The sequence below is a fragment of the Leguminivora glycinivorella genome, chromosome Z, assembly GCF_023078275.1.
Source record: "Leguminivora glycinivorella isolate SPB_JAAS2020 chromosome Z, LegGlyc_1.1, whole genome shotgun sequence".
In the NCBI taxonomy this organism is placed as follows: Eukaryota; Metazoa; Arthropoda; class Insecta; order Lepidoptera; family Tortricidae; genus Leguminivora; species Leguminivora glycinivorella.
This window is the reverse complement of record NC_062998.1, coordinates 40,011,130-40,033,261: the sequence shown is the minus strand read 5'-3', so window position 1 is coordinate 40,033,261 and position 22,132 is coordinate 40,011,130. Positions and strand designations below refer to the sequence as shown.

Sequence of the window (22,132 nt, the reverse complement as noted above, 5' to 3'; positions counted from 1 at the left end):
CATACAAATGAATATCTAAACAATAATTTAATTTAATTAAGTTGATGTTTAATATCATCATCATTATGATCTTGATTTTACGTGTTTAACATATTGCCAAAGATAAGCAATATGCCTAACTAAATTGTCTCTTATTCGTCAACAAATATCACAAGTCAATACTTGGTCAAATAATATTTAATACACCAAAAGACTGAATTAACATGCATACATACTTAATTATATTTTTTTTTTCCAATAATGTGGAAAAGATTCGAAATACAACATGAAACTATAAACATGACATGAAACTTTTAAGTAAAGATAAGCGGTATGATTCGAAATTTAAGATACGTGAAATATTTGCTATAAATATATTGTGAAGAGGATAAATTGGGTCAACATACATACATGCAATCACACCCGCACTCCACAAAAGGGGGTAGGCTGAGCACACGAAACCAGCCCAGTCCCAGTATCACTCCCAGCAAACAATGGACCGAATGAAAAAGAAACTAAAAATGGCAGAGATAGGTTATAAAAAACAACAGATTAATTACATATATATATTCATATCCCGTTGGTGGCAAATAGGCAAACGGTCCGCCCGAGGTCGTATGCGCGTTGCCCACCCGTTAGGATCAATATTATTCTATTATTTATTAGCATAGGAGAACAATACAACTACCTAACATAAGTACATAAGTACCTACTTATAAATTTCTTCAGATGATATCCATAGTCCAAGAAGTTGTATAGTCCTTTCCGAAGGTACGCTGTAGACTTTAATGTTACAACAGGAAATCCAGTCATTTATCTTGAATAGGTACAGCAAGCAGCTAGGAGACCAGTCAAATTATCTTCTTCCCTATTTTTTCTTCTTACTTGGCAAGTCCTTATTGTTCAATGATGAGTTCTTGAGTAGATAGTTATGATAATGATGATGATGATTAGATCCTGTTAGTCCTTATTAGAGGCATAGGGCTCCTAGAAAGAATTTCCAATGCTCCTGGTTCAATGCAAGTAGGTATTTCAAAATTTTCCTATCTATTCTCTTCTCAATCGGTGTCATAACTCAGGAAAACATGAAGTCTCTTCTTGAAGACACGCTGCAAGCTTGACCACAACTAAGATAACCGCAGAAGATCCAGTCATTTACTCTTGAACACAGCAAGTAACTTGAAACCAATCAATATTTTCTTCATCTCCAAAGTTGACTAGTCCTTATTTATCCAATCAATGGCAAGTTTTTGAGCAATACCTACTTCCAGTTTTCCAAAAATATCTCTCACTTGAATTGTAACTAATGAAATACCACATTAGTAGCATTAACTACTCCCTAAAACTTGTTGTGAAAACCACCTTCCTTCAGTTTTTTAACATAATTTACAAAAAAAATCACTATCTATTTTTTTTTTCAAAACAATAAACAAATCAAAGTCGTAACTATAAAAACAAAATATTATAGAATAGGATTTCAAAATAAAATTACAAAAAGTGAAGCAAAAGTAAGATTCGAACACCAACCCTTGCATGAACTGTCCCATACATTAGTCCATCCCTGTACTAACTGAGCTACGAACGAGTTATGAAAAGGGTCGAATTTAGCAATCAAATAGAACTAACGGACGAAGGTATTAAACTCCCAATTATGAATTTTTACATTACTGATGTTCACTCAAAACATTTTGTTTTACTTAATTCACGAACATGAAATAATATGTAATGAATACTCATATCACGATTTAAACTTTTCTAAGATACAAAATACATTCGAAACCTAAAATAATCAATATTGTTGAAATTTGAAGTGATTTCAGCGCACTATTTCCATAAAATTGTATGTAATAAGAAGGAATAATATGTAATAAAATGTCATATACAATCAGTTTCTAAAAACCATACCAAATCAATCACTGTTTCGACTAAATACTAGGTAATATTTGTTTGTATGTACTTACTTGCTTAGTGCACTTTTCTTGCAGAATTTTTAAACACTGAACACCACTATTGACCATTGCACTTCACTGATGCTAAATAATAATTATTTTAAACACTTCCTCCCCACACATATCTGCATTTTTCTTTTGAACAATCATAAACACAATTTTTGGTTTTAAACAATACGTCGTCACTCACTTTTGTCCCTCGCGACGGTGAAATAACGCTACCAACCACTTGTACGGATAAAATAAACACATATTCACTGAATTTGAACTAAATTACATTACTTTCTTTTCATAAAACCGTAATTTAACCAACTAACCTCAAATTAGCCGGCTTTTGTTTGTTTTGAAAACGTCAAACTACACGAACTTATCGACATTTTTCGTGACTACTAACGACATCTATATTTTACGATCAAAAAAGTCGGAGAATCATTGTAGCGCGCCATCTATGTCAGACATCCGTAGTTAAAAAGTAGTTTCGATTGCGGAAGTTAATGTTTTCAATCGAAAAAGGTAAAATAAGCAAATACTTCTCGAAATTAGGTACTTTTCGTTATGGTATGTCGTCTTTAATGAAATTATGACAAAATATGATTTCTAATTTCTACAATGAATAAATATTTAATTTTTCGCCAGATTAATGGGACACAATTTGACTTATGGCAATATCAGATCGGTACTAACTTCCGTTGACTTAAATGTGTCTTAATAATATTTTCTTGGCACGACATTGCTTTTGTTCTTCTTTAAACTCGTCATTAATCGCGTGATCTTCAATTAGAATTACTTAAATAACCGCGTCATTTTTAAATCTGCTTAAACAAATGACAAACAAAAGCAGCGTCTACGCCGATCATCCGTCCATTCATACATCGTATACGCCATATTGTCATTTTTGCAAGAAAATGCAAGAGTAGACGAAATAAGAAAATGCAAAGAAATCATTGCACACACGTTGCTCTCAAATGATGCTGACGACAAAGTGATTCTGTTTTATCAAACTGAAACTATGAACTGTAATGCAAATTGTGAATTTCGAAATTGAGGTTATGAAATTGACATAACTCTATTTATAAACAATATGAACGACCGCGTTGGAGGATATGAATGCAATGGAACCTTACTGTGTCTTACTGTGTTTCTCATCACGATAATAGAAAATCTAGTGCTCAAATTCACAATCTAATGAACATACAGCCATACAAAAGATGTCTTAAAGAGGTATGCCTCCACTGACAAAGTGAATTAAGTTGCCTACTCGAAAAGCAACTTTGCAAGGAAGGTAAGATCCCAGACCTACTTGGAACTTATAGTAACAGACTATTATTTGCACTACCTTCCCCTAAGACCGATTATCTATAAAACCTGTTACTTAAAGTTACTCTTTATGCTTCTAAAATAATGGATACTAAGTGAACCTACTTTGTTCTGTTTCAATGAATGATATTTACAAGTTTGTTTGATTTTCAGCAAGTTTACTACCCATTGAAATGTTCCCTTGGTACTTGATGGAATGAAATTGTCAACCATTACAATGTGATAAAGATATTCCTGATGGCGATGAGTGATGATTAACTTTCAAAGTAAGTACCTACTTTTATACTGCTAAACTTGTGCCTAGACCTGACCTTAATATATCACAAATCCTTATTTTAACTGAGTATATTTATATAAGTTTTACTCATGTTTGCCGTTCAAGACAGACGGATTTCTTCCTAAGAGTAATATTTTCAACATTAAATATAGTATTCTAATCCTGTCTGCTAACACTATTCTACTTTAAACTAGTTAAAATAAATCTAGATAACTTATTTATGACCTAATTAAACACCCAGGTATATTTTAGAAGTCAAAGTTACTCAGACAGACTCGGTGAGAAGTTTGTACATACAACTTACTTGTACTCCATGAAATCTAATATTTCCTGTGCATATTCCTATAAATGTATAGTTGAAATTGGTGCTAAGATATTCCTTTGAGTAGATACCCAAAACCCATGTCAATATGTCACATTGACTGATCATCAATAGTTCCTCGGAAACTGCATACTAAAAAATTGAAATTCTTAAAAATCTATAACTATCTAGCCTATTCTTTCTATAATCTAATATCCTACTCTGTTTTGCTTTACAGACTACAAGATGAACCCCTTCCACTTCTAGAATGTGAAGAATGCTGCCATATTACCGGCCCATATGATCATCATGACAACTGTCTACCGTTGTCTACCCCGATACAAGGAAAATTACAAATGTGTTGCTAAGCTTAATATTAGGTACTTAAATACTTCCTTAGACTAAAACTACTCTTACTTTAGCTTATTCTAGCCGTAGATATGTACATGTATAGCCTACTGTTAGAGAAATGTCATAAAAATTGTATGAAAAAGCCCTAAGTCGCAGTATGACTTACTGTACATGTGTGTATGTACACATCCTATCTTTCTTGCTTGGGCAAAGGTAGAAATGAAGTATTATTGTGAATACTACTTAATAACTGGAACAGGACAAGTTGAAATTATGGAATATTGACGCTCCTGTAGTAAATTTCCAAAATAATCTGTTGAATGATTATGGAGATGTTCACCCCCATTCAATTGTTTCCTAACTATGATAAATATGACATTAAGTATTTAAATATGAAATATAATGCGACTAGGACATTACAGCTGTCAATAGGGTAAACTTTCACCCCCATATCTTTAGACCACTAGACATATCTTGTTTACCGCTGATCTACTTGTAACCATTTCCTACTTTGGCAAATTGTACTAATGTTTTGAAATGCCTCACCCCCTACTATTTAAAATAAGGAACTCATGTATGTACATGACTGATTTTTAGGTATATGGCATCCTACAGATATTGCTAACCTATAGTTGTACTATTGTAAATATTCTGTGCCTATACCTACTTATATCTATGCCTACTTAGATAAAACCACTCGAATTGAAATGTAAAAGGTTCCTCCAACCAACTAATGCAAATTTATCTCTATTTTCAGATGACTAGAAGCAGTTAGAAGAATAAAGAACGGTTCCTGAGTTTTACAATGACCGACTAACTTTTGATGACTGATGAAGATGACTATGCCAGCAAAAGATGGATAACAGATGTACTTCGAATAGCAATATGACTAAAGTACTACCTTACATTATTAAGACTAGAATATTGAATATATAACTAAAATTTAAGTTATAAAATAATAATGTGGATTTCATATATATGTTTATTTTTAATTAAAGATATACAACTGTTTGCTTTTTAATCAACCCTCAACTGCATGCATTAGATGATATTTGTCAGAGTTTGCACTTCAAGGCATGTCAATATTTTGTGATTGACTATCTGACAAGTATTTAATAAAGAATTAGAGTCCAATAGTTAAAGTTACTCGCACTCCGCTTCACGAACAACAAAATGTGAGTGTCCTCGGCAAAGCGTCCCACCAAACGACAACGCGAGACGCCCCACCAAACACACTCACAATTATAACTAAAATGCTACTGTTTAGTATTATAATGAATATGAAATATATCTCATTATATAATTAAAAGAAAACCCTATGGTAATACCTCACATCCTGGTTACGGCCTATCCAAAATTGTACCTAACTTCCGCACCCACTCGCTTATTTACTTACTTACTTGACTAAACATTCTTACAACTAACCATCCTTTAAAAATACCCCGTAGATTTGGCCTTGTGATCGTCTAATGGTAGTAGAAGGACCCCTCGATATGGACCATAGCAACCCAAACTCTTTAATGCGAAGTAGATACGACTATTGGACTCATATGATTAATTATAACTTAACCCACTAATTAAAACTCAGCATAATTTTGTGAAAATTACATTAACTTGGACGAATAGGCAATAGACTGATATTATGTTAACGCTAAATAACGCCTGTGAAAAATGTGCGAGCAAAGTAATATACGAACTTGAACAGGAAAAAACCTACAGGCGCCAGACATTTTATTCATAATTTTGGTCTATAAATGGTAAATAATATAAAAAATATTTTAGTAATCATCCACTACGCCCTATTAGTAGTTTCAATTGGGCTCGAAGCTTGCGTTGTGGTTTGAAACTCCTCATCTCAACCAAACTGCTCTGTTGAGAATCCTATGCCAAACCAGAAGGGCTATCTATCTATGAATTAACCCCCTTTTTATTTTGTTTCATTTTCCCTAGCTAAACCCCCTTTTCCCCAATACTGCTAATAGACCATAACTTCTCGACCCTTTCACTGTTTCAACGATACATCGAGTAAGAAGCTTCCAATTGAAAACCCAAGAAAAGTAAGCTTAATCACTCCTCGGAGTTTTCGGCTTCCCATCAGTGGACGGCGCCCGCATGCCACTGGTCCCTAAACAAACCCCAGCTAACACTCAATGATCGCTGTCACATGAAGAATCAGAAATTGCTACCACAATTACAAATTACACTTAGATGAATTTAAACAGTAATTACTCAAAGCTTTTTCACATTTCGATAATAAATATGACATTGAAGTTTCATTATACCAAGAATAAACACACGATATTATTTATAAAATACCTTCTAACACCCAGTAATTTTGTTCACAATGATTTTAGATCTTGAATTTAATTTACTTTTACATAATTTATTTTTAGTTATTAGATTAGTTAGGTTTTTATACAGAACTTTATTTATTTCCCTACCTATCGATGTGTGTGATTCTACCCTACTAGATAGAAAGTTCCCTTCTTTAAAACGATAAAAACTCTGTTCGTACTCACCATGGACCCAGAGTTTTAGGACATACGCGGTGTATACCTAAACTGACTACGCTAGAGTTCAGCAGACTAGACTGAAGAAAGCAAACCCTATAAGTCTGTGTATTTATCCCCCCCCGATACAGGCGTCCGTGGACAGGGAGGCAATCGGGTAGGATAGTTCCCTATTGTGTATATGATATATACTTATGACAATAAATATACAAGGCTTTCAAATACTGCCGCTTTGAACAAGCATGGATTACTCCAAATGACACATATAATGTCCTTGCTCTCGGCTAACAGCTGGGCATTGAAGAACCAGGGAGGGAGAGATATTTTCATTTTTCTATGTTGGTAAAGAGAAAAATGCCAATTTAACCCTCTGTATTGGTAAAACTACGGACCTCCTTGCATCAATAGTTTAACAGCCGCTAGGTTAATCGATGCAAGGCTAAACAAACTGTCTGTCTGGGCAGCGATCTGGCTTTATAATTAAATATTCTTCACTTAATTTGAATTGATTAGGTATTATTTACTTTAACCATTAAATTTGATTATCACAATAACATTGAAACTGACAAGAAGAACCGAATCGTTAGCGGCTCACTTCACTCATATAAACTCCAACTCAATAGCACAAGACAATAAACCTGCACCACTGAATCGGAATCTACCATCCAAAATCAAGCTCTGAAAAGAACATATGTTCCCCACAAAACCAAACGATAGACGGCATGAATAAAGTAAACACTCACTAACTTCCAATACTTCTAGTAAAACATAACTTAAACTTAGCAGAAATCACTACCCATTAGTACCAGAGCTAAACAACTCTAAGCACTTATCCCAAATGCTGACTTTACGAGAATAAAACATAGATTTTATTCACAATAAAATCAAACACTTAGAAATTTGGGCAGAGGTTCCCCGCTATTTAAAACAATTTACACTTTAGGCCAGAGTCGACTGTCGGTCCCTGATGCTCGAAAAATAATGAATCAAATAACGCTCCCGGAGCTATTTAAAGGCACGGATCTGGACATTTTTTCTAGACATTTCTTCTAGGAAATTTTGTCCAGACATTTTATTTGGACATTTCTTCCTGGTAATGGACTCGCCTTGAAGACGCACCTGCAGGCGCTTTTGTTTGATGTATCGGCTCCAAAGAGAAAGATCATAAGTGCTTTGTTTACACCCATACGCTCTACGAATTAAAGTCCACGTTTTCTCAGCAAAAGATGCTTCCTATCACAGGTGTTTCCACACCTGACTTAGAGAGAGACAGATATATCATTGTTTATACCTAACTAAATTGCGCAATAGTTGAAATACTTGAAATACACCGTGTACCACTCAACACCAAAAATATGAAAACCGCCTATTCAGAATCGAGAGCAGAATCGATTGAGCCATATCTTGATGGGAGTAATATTTCTATTCAAATCAACATGATTAATTATCTTTTTACAAGCCTATTCCACTGTACTTGCAACACAACAATGTACATATCGCATCGCTAGAGGCTGCTTACCTTTTTCAATATTTAAGGGTATTAATACTGGCCAGCTACTTGGACGAACACTCCTTCCCGCTACGAGCTTGATGTTGTTTGTCATTTTAATTTTAATGTTTATCATAAGTCACTACAAACTAAACTCGCATCTAATCACAACCTTTATCACTCTTAATATTGGCTCAAACCCGCCTACTACAATTGCGAAATCCACCGTGACAAAACCTCAAAGTGCTTTACAATGATATCTTAGCTGTCTATTGGTAATCCCTATGTCGCCGCAGTAACGCACATAAATAAATAGTTTTATAGTTTATGATGGTAATTAGCAATTATTTTACTAAGTGTAGTGTGAGGTTTTGAGTATTAGCAGATACACGTTGTATAAGGTGTTTTGTTGAACAAGCGCCATCTAACGGAGTTGTTTTACAATCGCTCGCCCGCTCAATAACTTCGCTCGCTATTCGCCACCCATGTACGTCTCTCAGTAGTTCTTAATGTTTAGTATTTGCTGAAAGATGGCGCTAATTTCAATAGACGATAACACGCTGATTATTTTTGTGTAATTATTTAATTCATTCGAATTCTGACATACTTTTATATGAATAAATAGATACAAAGTTACATTTAATCCTCAATTTAAACCATTTGTTACTTGTAATGTTTCCTATTTATAGCTAGATGAAGTTGTTCAGTTACAATATCATATCAATCAGTAGAATATTATGACATGTACGAGTACAGTCAGCAGCAGAATTTGGGTAGCGGGCAAGGTGTTCACAATGATCCTAACACGCTCTTATTGTCTTAAAAATAAGATCGTGTCAAGTTCATTTTGAACACCTTGCCCGCTACGCTACTTCTGCTGCTGACTGTACAGTAACCGGCCATAAATAATGCACATCGGTTTTTCGTCTTCGTAAAGCGTTGTCTCTTTCTTGCCTATACTGTGGCGTTAATTGTCTTTTTTCAAAGACCGATGAGCATTCTTTATGGCCGTTTACTGTAGGTACCTATTTATGACTCTATGATATCACTATTATTTCAAATTTAAAAATGGACCTTGCTACATTTTAAATTCAGAGAAATTCCAAAAATTACTTGCTTCGTCTGGGAATCGACGGCCTTAGATGTGTAAAAATCACCCCTATTTCTATGCCAATCGAAAGAATGGACAAATAGTAATAATTGTTTTAAAGTAGTGTTTTAAAAGAAAGCGACAAGGTAAAATGTTTAAGATATACATATATGTACCTATATCCTGTCTACGATATTTGAGGTACTTTCCCTCATTAGTCTTGGGATGTTTGGGACATCCTATAATAGATGTTTAATTTAACACTTTTTTTTATGTTATTATACGTCCCGACTGGTGGTAAGCAGTCACCGTACTATATGGAAGACTGCATCTCCAGAGGTGTTACATGCGAAATGCCGACTCCAACACTCCGCACGTCCGTGTTTCGGTAGACAGACAAAATTAAGACCCAGTTACTTCTCGTAGTTAATCCACTTATAAAGGCGTAATAAGTTGTTTTTTCCTCTGGTTTACAAGATAAACAACATGGTTCAAAGTACTTTTAGAAGCACGAACAGTTAAAGTTTAATTAACAACAGGGACAGTGAGCAGGAAATAAAAGAAGCCGTAACGAGCACGAGAAAAAATAATGATAATCATCTACAGCCGCGAAGTGACAGAATTTCAGCGGCGCTGGAAATGTCAATGTCAATATCCATGTTCTTTAAACATACTTATAGTGTACCTAGTTTAGATCACGCATACCTTCACAAAATTTAACTACTAAATACCTAACATGTCACGTGTCTGAAGCGAGTTAATACCGTGTCTCTTTGCCGCTGCTACGTATTCCGTATACAGGCTGTCCATTATCTTTTTTATTAGGGTTTCGTTCTAAGGAGATCCTATTATTTGTCTCTTACCCAAGCCGTTTGTGAGAATCACTTGTTAGGAGAAATACTTACCCGAGATTAACTGTTCATGTAGATAGACTAAAACTGATATAAATAATTATACAAAAATCATTTATTAATATTTATATTAAAACATATTTCTATGCTTTTATACGTGAAAAAAACCACATTATTTTTAATGTGTCTTAGTTTAGTGTGATGTAGTTACTCATGAAATAAAACTATGAAACTGATTAATTTCGCGTATAATGAATTTATAATACCTACTTACATCCCGACGTTCCGAATCCATTGCTTCGTCAGACCGCGAGAGCTAAACTAAGTTTTGTTAGGCAATGATCCGGGGATTCTTATCCAATTTTCACCTTTTCATCCAATGCTATTAAATGACAATAATCTTTACTGGCAGCTGTTGCGTCGCATGCTACAAATGGCCTCTAATCATTAAAACTTTTAACCTTTAAATTTATTTATTTATTTATTTTAGGTAATTACAAACAAAAATCTCTAATTAATTACACAGTATCGTTAAACCAATAAGGTTTGTCTCGATCCTATTCCATTCCGCGGTAGATGTTATACAATGCAACAATCATATAATTATGTAGGTATACTATTCATTATACATATTATAACCAAAACAACAAATCGCCAATATTGCACTAGGTAGGTTTAACTATTGCAAATAGGTAGGTTTATTGTAAAATAGGTATCTCTACTAAATATTAGGAAGCGCCTTTCAATGAACGAAGATCTAAGCCAATCCTTTGCCGAGTCAAATTGAAAATACCTTTACCATATGTATCATCTTCGGACTTTATTCAGCTCCTTTAAGTAATATTCTGTATTCGCTGCTCGTAAACTTTACCGTTGGAATTTAAAAGGCATGTCTATTTGAATTCAGTAAAAGAAAAGAATCCGCTTAAGTAGTTACTTGCCGAGACTAGTAAATTTACCAATAGATTATCTAATAAATCTACGATAGATATTCTATCTAGGTGCAGACGTAAAATTGCACTAACACTATTTTATTTCCTTTCGTGCTCTCAATACTTGATTCCGCAGGTCCCTAAGTTGATTCTGGAACAACATGACACAAAATAACTAGCAAGTAGAACTCTTGCCGATTGTTGGCACCAGCCTTAGGAGAAACGTACGTGTAGACGATACGTTCTGTCCTAATAGTGAAAGTTTTTGCGGTGGGAAGTTTATTAATTTGAACTTTGGCCTGCCAACATGGGAACGGGACAAAAACAATGATAAGTCTTTGTTTTGCTACGGACGTGTAACTGTGCACGAAATAATGTAACATCCCATAATAACATTACTTGAGATAAGTATATTAAGATTATACTGATACACAAGGAATAAATGAACCTACATATTATCTATTAGATGCGATAAGCTAAAAATACTTTTTTAATACAGTTGCTCAAAAAGTGCCCGTTTTTTGGCTGTTTAGCGTGCGAGAAGTTGTATTTTACGAACTAGTGCGTAAAAAGTATATACGTTCCATTTTACGACTACTTACCGAGCTGTTTTCATATTAGTCTAGTTTACTAAGACAGAATAAAACTATAAACATACTATTAAGTGATTAATATTTAAAACGTTAATATTTCATATGTAATTGTTTACTTTTAGTCATACTAAACATAATTTATGAAATGGTTTATACTTTGAAAAATCGGTCATAATGAGTCGTGTAAACAGAACATGATTGGAACGAAACGCGTCTTCTACTGTCAAAGTAGAGGCGTCTACCATGTTTTAACTTAATGCACGTTCAAAAACCTCAATATGTTACGCGATTTGTCATAATTATTTTACGTTATTTGCAATACGTCGGGGCATAAATGGATCGATTAAATTAAAATGTAGTTGTACATTAAACAATCGTCCCAAATCGTAAATGTTTATGTTTTTATGGCACCCAATGAAATAAATTATAGACTGTCAACCAAATCTTGTCACTAAGAAAAGGCGGCAAATTTGAAAAATCGCGGGCTAGCAACACTAGTTTTGAAAATCAGTGGAAATTCGCGAGTCATTTGTATCTTATCTGTGGAAACCTCCACCCTACCAAAAAGAAATAACTAGCATATATCCGTCCCTTTCTAATACATTATCTAATTCGTAAGGAAGTAAAGGATGAGTATACGCGTTTCATATGCTTTTCCTATTAGGGAGGCTTGATGAAAACCGCCATTGTTTACATTTATATTTTGATTGAAAGTTTGTAAGTAAGAAAACTGTATAAAATCTTAATGTGGCTATTGAAAAATTTACTAATACTTTTGTGCGTCTTGTTTTTGGCAAAGTTTAGCTAAAAACGATGCCGTGGCAGGCATAATAATATTTCAGTGATGTGAAGAGGTTATAATTTTATAATTGTACATGCAAAGTGAAGTGAAATTCCTTTGTGTTAAAGGTATAAGAGAGAAATGGATGTCAAGAAATCTATTTATAAACAATATACATCAATGTTTTACATAGCAGGACCCTAATAATACGTTTGTTCAGGAACATGATATTGATGCGTATAACATTTTCCCGCCAAAGGATCTTGAAAAGATTTTAAAGGTACGTACCTACTTAAACATCTAGCAATTATATTAAAGATGATCATTATAAATTACTTTATATTTAGACGGATTATCGCTACTTTCTTACGTACCTAACCTTATTGTTACAGGTTTGTATACCAATACAGAACCTCGTCCGTTTCAGAAAAGCTTTCGTGAGAAGCAAGAACCTCGTCCAAGAAGAAGCAAAGAACGAAGAGTACCTAGCCTCTGATGTTAATCTGCAAATTTGTACAGTTACCTATTCTTAATACAACATCAACAGCGTGTAAAAAAGAAATAAACACCAATTTAAAATATATCATTTGTTTAATTTATTAAGAATGGTCAAGTCACATAATAAATATATAGTCATAGTCATAGTATTTTATTCAATAACAATATGTACATCCTGGTTACCTTACATAAAATTAAAATAAGGAAATTATATCTCGTTTTCATCCTTAAAGTACGTACGCACAAAATTATTGGATATAAAGTAATACGCAAATAATGTAATGTATCACATTTCTCTCGACAAAAATAAAACTCCTACAAGATGTGGTTCAGGATTTTTCACGTTTTTATATTTGTACACTTTTCCACTAGAATCCAATATTTATTGGCCGCATAATCAGCTTCCGTGTTGTAATTCATTTCATCAATTTAACTTCATAACGAAATCTATAAAAAATATCAAAAACGAATGTTTCATTTTGATCCGACTACCATTTCAATTCCAATGCTGCAGGCCCAACGAGCCCCTTGAAAAAAAATCTGTGCCTGTTCGACGTACATTGCTGGTTTTTGTTCGTTTCATAGGGATACCATACTTTAGTTTGATGTACATTGCTACTGCCAAAATTTGGTTGACAGGCTATATATTAGATGAATAGCAAACTCGAAAATATGCACGCAAGTTTAAAAGCTTCAAAAATACGCCTTTGAATTGTCAAATAATCCGTCAATGTCCATGGGAAAATTGATAGTTCGGATTGTTTTATTTCGTTGTAAGTAGTAGTGTTTTTTCGCAACTGCATTAAAAAACGTCGTTCGTCACACGTGCGAGAATGTCATTCTTCAATTCAATAGTAATGACATACTTCTCGCACTCATAACGAAATGTACTATTCTATTCGCCGTCTATTCCATTATCTGTGTATAATAAGGCTTCACAGGAAATACTGTATCCTTGCTCTTTTCAATTTAAAAGCAAGTTTCGTGGCCTAAAAAGGGTGGTTCCGACTGAAAAGCTCTCTATTATATCACGATTGTATAAAATACTAGTATTATATTGTTTGAACTTAACATACTAAATATTACTTACCTGTTTATTTATCGCCAGTACACGTTGATAAAGTATTTACAAATGTAATTAGTACATATGTCCTAAGGATTTTCTTATATAAAATTCTACTTAATCAGATATGAAAACATCCATACGCAGGGATTTTCAGCCATATGGTCAACAAAACAGATATCCAGACAAATGTTAGGTTATGATTACCACGATCACTGCTTCCCGACCGAACCACAATAAAGTTCGCCACGGGTGCCAGCTGTCGCCATTTTGAGTTCCGGGCATTATTGTTCTGTACTTGTGCACTCATGCCCACATCTTCTACAGATATACGGGCAATGCATACAGTCGCCATCAGATATATAAGAGCGCCCGAGGTACTCAAAAATATCTGAACACGCCTCTAACGGCTAGGCAATAGAGGCGTGTTCAGATATTTTTGAGTACCTCGGGCGCTCTTATATATCTGATGGCGACTGTACATACAATTCAATTACAATAATGTTATTATACAAATACTACTTGGATTCGAAGCAGATACAAACAATTAAACGATATTAGGTATACAAAACCTATTCAGTTCCTTCTACTTAATGATATCAATGAACCAAAAAAACATTGAAAGGATCAGTGTGCGTAGCCGAATGCACAAACGCTCACGATAATATGTATCTCTTTCGTAGCTATCTATCTCTATCGCTCTTGCGTATTGGCGCGACAGAGCCAGACTACCTTTCTGCGGCGTTTCGGTTTCGTTTCGCGTCGCAGAAATGCCATTCGGCTACGGGGCCTGAGGAGTGCAACTGTGATCTGAAATAAAACCGTGTACAGTCAAGTGCAAAAATACGTATCGATTTTATCCGCTCAAAAATATGTACCGAGACCTTATTCCGCCGACATAAAGTGCTATGGGACATATTTTTGATAAGTTGTACGCACCCATATTTTTTACCTAAACAAAATACAGAATATACAGCTATGATGATAAGTTTATTATTATAGGACCTACAGCTACACGCTACACTGCTACTCATATAATTGAAATACAAATTATTTATTCAGCAAATAGGCCACAGGGGAAACTTTTCCACGTCAATACGTACACAGAAATAATTATTAATTCTACGCAGAGTATGAACTTTACAGATATTAATAATTAGTGTTGTATAAAATCTAAAGAAGAAGAAGCCGATTAAAAATACACTCAACATAAAAAAGATACATAGAAATTACCAATTAAGAGCAAATAAATATTAATAATAATAAAAAACGAATATCGGGTAGTTTGGTGTTGTTTACATATCCATTGACATTTCGCTGGGAAGTCAGTCTTCTGCAACCACAGCTAGTGCAATCCTAACGTTATTTTATAGCGTTCGATCCATTTCTGTCTTTAAAAACTGTGTACAAAACGCGAGAACTTAAAGTGTTAAATAGTATTTTATACAATCGTGATATAATACACAGCTTTTCAGTCAAGTACCATGTTTAGGCCACGAAGCTTGCTGAGTGGTCTAATAGTACGGTACGAGAGTGAAAAGCTTAATTATATCACTATTGTATACAATACTTTTTCTACGAGTCATATCTTTATCATCAATGGACGGAAATATCATCATTCAAATTAAAATTAATGTCAATAGCGTCGTTCACCGTTGTATCAACATCGAATTACCTAGCAACCAATTGTTTGTAATAACCGTCTCTGATTGGCCGATAACGCGACAGATAAAAAAAATGTGTTTCAGATGCAGGAAAATTTGCTAGGTATCGCAAATTAGTATAGAAATTGTATGAAGTTCTATTTTTGAAATTATTACAGTTAACTAAAGTCAACTATAATGAGCTTATTATACTCGTAATTGAGTCGGAACTGCCATAGAGTGTCCAACACTGAAAAGTTAGCACTTATAGTTTAGTCTGTGGTGTCCTAATTGACAGATTACAGTCGACAAGTAGAAAATAAATATTATATAGTACTATCATTGATATACCTACCTATATAAAGTTAAATTAAGGCATCAGGCGGTCTGGCACAACCGGCACTCTCGCACGCGAGACCATACTAGAAGTCGCGCTTGATTTATCCACTCGCGCGCGACAACGCAAGTTGTACTAAACCGCGTACATTTTTAAATTTAAAATACTGCAGCTTTGTTTAATCCTATTAATACTTATAGTTAGTTGAATTGGGTAAACAAGTCTTGTATTACAGCAACCATATTTATTTCAATTCAGTAGTGAATGCTGTTTTGGTCGAAGTTTTGTTTTATTTTCGCTTTCTGTTTCCCATTACCAATAGAATAAATAAAATAAAATAATTTATAATAACTAAAAGCGAGAAACAAGCTTTATTATCGCTTAGAATCGGTTATACCAAGCGTGACTTATTAAATATAGGATTTACAATCTGCTTACCTACTAAGAATCGTACCTTAATTTTTTAACGCCGCCTATTAAATACTATCATAACTACACCATCATGTCTAAAAATTTATTTTTTTTCAAAATGTGTATTGACGTGATATCATAATATCAAAATAAACAAGTATGTGTGTTGCAAAAAAACACGCAAAACTATTTGGATAAAATATGATTTTGGCCACTTCCAGGCTGCGAAACAGCGCCATCTAGTTAAGTTTTAAGCCTAAAAGGCCCATACATTTCAGGGGCCCGGTTTTTTGTATGGACTTTTTCTGTCCGGTATCATATCGTCACTACTTTTAAAAAATATCGTATCTCACGCTGTTCCTCAAACTTAAAACGCAGTAAGTCTATATGCATTCCATACATTTTTACTACAATTTACTACAATTTTCTTTTCATTGACAGACGAAGATACAAGTTTTTTTTAAAGTAGTGACGATATATCCTTGGTTATAATTACACGGCCTGAAAAATCTTAGCAATTTTCATTGCACGCGTAGTATCGAAACCAGTCAATAATTGTAAAAAGCCGTAAAATTAGAATCGGATTCTAGTTGTTTTGAGTATCACAAGACTTACAGTCAAACGTAAACGTCATTTGAATATTTGTCAACGTTATTTGTATTACGAGGATTTAATCAGATGGTTATTGTCACATGACAATCCCGTAACGAGCTTTGGGTACTGCAGAACAATACTTAGTTACAATTCATGGTCCCCATTACGTACACATTGTGCCAGGCTGATTAATTTGCAAGTTAGGCTTACTAAAACCGGGTAAAATACGGTTTATGATTTCTTTCAGAACAACCACATCACTATGATTTTGTCGATGGAGCTAAACATTAAAGAAAGGTTGCTCAAGTTCGCTAATTATTTTTATGCCAACAGTACAGCTGCCTTAAGGCGTAAGTTTCTGGGCAATCTAAGTAGCTAGTCGTTATAAAATGAAAACAAACTTCGTTCGTATAGGGAACCGAACTTTCTGCGGAATCTTAACCCTTTTTGGTTTCGGTAAGACCTTAAAAATTGCAACGTTTAGCTGGCGCGCTGATTCAGCAAAAGGCAATGTTAAGGTGGCTCGTTTTGTGTTACGACTCACCCAAAGCTGCCTCTTGGGAACCCTGGGCATTCCTTTTTCGAATTCTCTAGACTTTTGTGCTTACCTACTGCTTGTTACCTTCACATAATCGTATTAAAAAGATTATTTTTTTGTGATTTAGAATTTCAATGCCAACTGACAGTCAAATAAGATAACACTTGTAAATTGTATAGCCTTCTCTGAAACCACTGACAAAATCAAAAGTGACATTATATATTCTTCCGCGTAACTTACTTCACGTACGCAATAGCACAATATTATGTATCTAGCGAGATGTTTAGTAAGTTACTCAAACATTAGCGAGTAATATCAGTGTTGACACTGTAAGTGACGCGTAGACGTTGTGCATCGTGGTAATGAGGAGGCACACTCAAAGGTTATGACAGATGGCGCCATCCTATTAGTCCATTGCACAGATAAAGAATTTCATACGTATGAGCGAGAAGATATTTTTTTTCTCTCTTACACATATGAATGACAGTGACATGCCTGGGCACTTGCACAGGTGCCGCCTGGCGGGATAAAATGTCAGTGTGCCTCCTCATTCCGTTACGTGCCTTGCAGCGGGTTCGAAACTGTAAAATAAAAATAGACAAGCTAGCAATTTCGTGTGAAAATTAGTTTCTTCCAAAAAGGAAAAAAAATACCCGAAGCATTTCTGAAAATTTATACGGATTTTACGCTAACATGTCCCAAAACCAGTGTAGAGATAATGTTTAAAAATGTTGTTGGAAACGCAGCTTAATGCAGGCGAGTGATAAACGGTACCTGTGAAGCGGGAAGCCAGGCAGGCTTTTATCTCGCAGCATGGCCTCTGCATTTCCGGCCACGGAATGCGCTTTATGGGACTTCCGATTCAGAGACTTCGTTCATAATGCGGCTATCTTTTCGAACTCGAGAGAATAAAATTTATTGCTCGCATTACTTGTTTCCGGTGATAATTGATTCAGTCAGATTATTGAAAAAAGCCAGATGCGACATGCAGGTTATGCAGAAATCAGAGAAGATTACAATGCACATAATTTCCTCAGCGGACATTAGTAATGAATGTCAAATTTAATTAAAAGCCCGTTACAATATTATAGGTCACCACCTAATCGACGACTCAACGCGACACTTGACACACACAAATAAACATAAATTTCAAAAAATCATAAATTATATTATCGAAAACAAATATCATACAAGTGGTGCGTGTCGTAAACCTCAGCCGACACGGCAGTTTGCCAATTTAGTTCAGCAGTGTATCTGTGTCGAAACAAAGTATTCATTAGCGTCTAACAGTAATTTTGCCCAACGAACGCTTCGTTTCTCTTTAGTTTCTGGCACGGGAACAAAAGTGTAATTAAGTAAATTATATCCGATAGTTTCTTCATAGGGTCATACGGGTTGCGACTAAGACTTTTCGTGTTATTTTTCCGTTTTCTTATTCGATTCGACGAAATATTATCTTAGTTAAAGATAGCATTACAACGGCCAATGCACTTTACACGAAGACATTTAATACGCACTTAGTTTCCGCAATCAGTTTATTTTGATTTATATGAATATTCTGTAATTGAAAAAAAAAATTATTACGCTGTCATTGAATGAAGTTGAAATTAAAAATATTGCTTTTACTTGTGACCCTAAACATTGAGAATCAGGTGGCGGATAAGTATTAAGTAATAATATTTGTTTTATTAGTAAACATTGTGAAATTTTACAGCAAGTTGTTATGTCAGAGAAGAGACGTCTTGAATATGGTTTAACTATCAAATAAAATTGTGCCAACTCACCCCGTCTCACGAAATACACAAGCCATTTTCATAATAAAACTAAAGACAACTAAATTTAAAAGATTTATACAACACCGGGCCTTTCCAACTACTAACCCACTATCTCTCCCGCATTAGTAACAAGGCGGCAGCACCTGCCTGGATAGACAAAATGCCAATCCTTGACGTTCCGTAGCAAACAAACGAAACTCTCTCTGCCGCTAACACGGAAGGTAGGCAGGTAACTATATAAAAGATAACTACACGCTGGCAAAAAAGAGTAGAAAATAATAGGGGCGTCATCGTCACCGCCTATGTAAACCGTTTTGCATGTGGCAACTATTAAGTCACTTTTATATGAGAACAGTATGTTTTGCTATGAATAAAAAATGTTCCATTTCTATTATCCAGGCTGAACGATTGGCATCTTGTAGATGCGCCTAATATAGCAGCATAGAATCCACTTGAATGAATAAACATGAACTAGCTGAAAAACCACGAAACGTACCATATTTTTTAAGCATCCCTGTCTGAACTGAAAGTTTATGAAAGATGCCATGAAAAAAAAATCACTGTACGTAAGTAGATTCTATCAACTCTGCCAATATGTCGCATCAGTGAACAGGCAACGCGCTATTCGCAAAGTGAACCACCATCGATGTGGCCTTACCCTAAGTCGATAGTCGCAGATGATTGATTGATCACGCCGCTTTCTCGCGGCTATTACCGTAACCATTCACTCGGTAAATCTTAAAACGGCCCATCGAATTAAGCACGAATGACAAAATCCCCTTCACATTATACGCATGCGAAAACTGGCAACGGTTATCGAAGGAAATATAATTTATGGACTGATCACACGTGCATAATAGCGGCACTTTGGCGGGAAATTTCGCTGGAAGCTCTGTATAATTGCCCTGTTAACTTTATGTTAGTAATGGTAAACGGTAGACCAGTAGCCTTAATTACAAGTGTACAAAATTCAATTCAAACCAATTCAATTCATTAAAATTACTATACGTAATGAAGTCACACATACGTAAATATACATTTGTAACGCCTTGTTGTAAACTTGTTTCTTGTGAGTCTTTTTGCAGTCTGTTTACGTATTATAGTATAATCAACATGATTGAGATGAACTTTTCCAATGGATCATATGTCTAATTTGAACATGACAACACGAAACAAGGTACGTGAATGACACGATCTATAGCTATATCTGCTAGGTGAAGAAAAACATTGAGGAAATCTGCAAATAAATTCAAATGTATTATTGACAGAGTCAACCCATTAGCATCGGAAATACATAATATAACTTAAGCTCCGGAGACGTCTGTGCCCAGCAGTGGGATGGGACATATGTACCTATATAGGCTGAATTATAATTGTCTAATCTCGCTCTTACCTAACTACTTTTCCAAATGAATGCTCACTTTGATAGCTGAACACATGCCGGCACGAGACGCATACTAGTGAATACACGAACCATGCGCATAATTGTTCTGGTTCGAGACTCGTATATATATGTAGGTACGTGTCATAGACGATAGAGTTAGTATATATTTAGATATACTCATCCTTGACTTCCTTATGACTTAGATAATGTATTGAAAAAGGATGGATATATGCTAGTTATTGCTCTTTTTGGTAGGTGGTCCCTGGTTTTGTGTTAGCTAGGGATGTTACTTTGTCGATTCAATTATCGATAAAATATGCACTTACTTACGTTCTCACCTTAAAAATAATATAAACGTTATATATATAAAAGTAACGAAAACATACAATATTGATATAAACATTTCATTTGGATTATTATGTGGCTTTTTGGCTATGAAAGTCATATATTCATACATTCTTGCCTTCTTGGCTAACCGTACCTACTGATTGCAAATAAATGGTTTGTTTATGTACTTACCTACATAAACGGTCACTTCTCTTCTCTTACCAAGTCCTAATATTACATTATCATACCTATATCTCTGATCATAGGTCTGTATGCCTCCCTTTTTCTGTAACGTGAATAAAAAGGACGGCATGTTGTCTATGACTATATTTCTATGATAGTGTAATATCGGCCTAAATAGTTTGTAAAGAATAGAAGATGGGAGATACGAGTATAAAACAAATAAATACATTCTTCTCTTCTCCTTACGCAAAGACCTAAGTAATTTAATTCGTGTAGCATCCCTCTATTAATTTCTAGTCCACCACTCAAAAATCTACTTATACTTACCTCAATAATATTTTCTCTATCAAATAGAAAATAAAACAAAACGGCAGTGTAGGTACCAAAATTTATTATTTCAATAGTTTCACCTATTTTTAGTTTCTTTTTAATAATGTTTGAGAATTTCTGGAAAACTAAAAAATACTATAAGTTTAATTCACTAGAAATGTTACATTACCATTTACCCAGTCTGTGATACCTGATCATCATTAATCATTTTTATGTCCTTTTCAATGCAAGAATGTCAATAGAGTTAATGTCGGGACGTCGATAAAAATGACACATCACTAGTACAAAAACATAACCTAAAAACAGTTTGGAGAAACTTCAGAACAGAATTTAACATGGTAGTAGTTATTATTTAAACTATGAAAAGATCGTATTTTATGCTTTGTTTAGATCCTACAAATAATAGTATCAATAACTGACCAAAATTCACTAATGAAACACAACAGGTTCTTGGGAGTTTTCTTTTCTCCATGTACGTGAATTACAGTCCTTAATCACACAAGCCATAATCACACAAGGAACTTGAACACATCACAAATAAGAATTTAGCAGGATCATCAACTATCTATCAGGAATAAACACAATTAAATTAAAAATCGGCCAGACGACCGCCGAGATATTTGATCCAA

At 34.6% G+C, this 22,132-nt stretch overlaps 1 long non-coding RNA gene across 1 annotated transcript; it reads left to right on the top strand.

Moving 5' to 3' along the window:
* Nucleotides 1-3,493: 3,493 nt before the first annotated feature.
* LOC125240532 lies at nt 3,494-5,254 on the top strand. Its single transcript, XR_007178635.1, has 3 exons — nt 3,494-3,511; nt 4,062-4,203; nt 4,932-5,254. It is a non-coding gene; the product is annotated as an uncharacterized LOC125240532 (long non-coding RNA).
* Nucleotides 5,255-22,132: the final 16,878 nt, after the last annotated feature.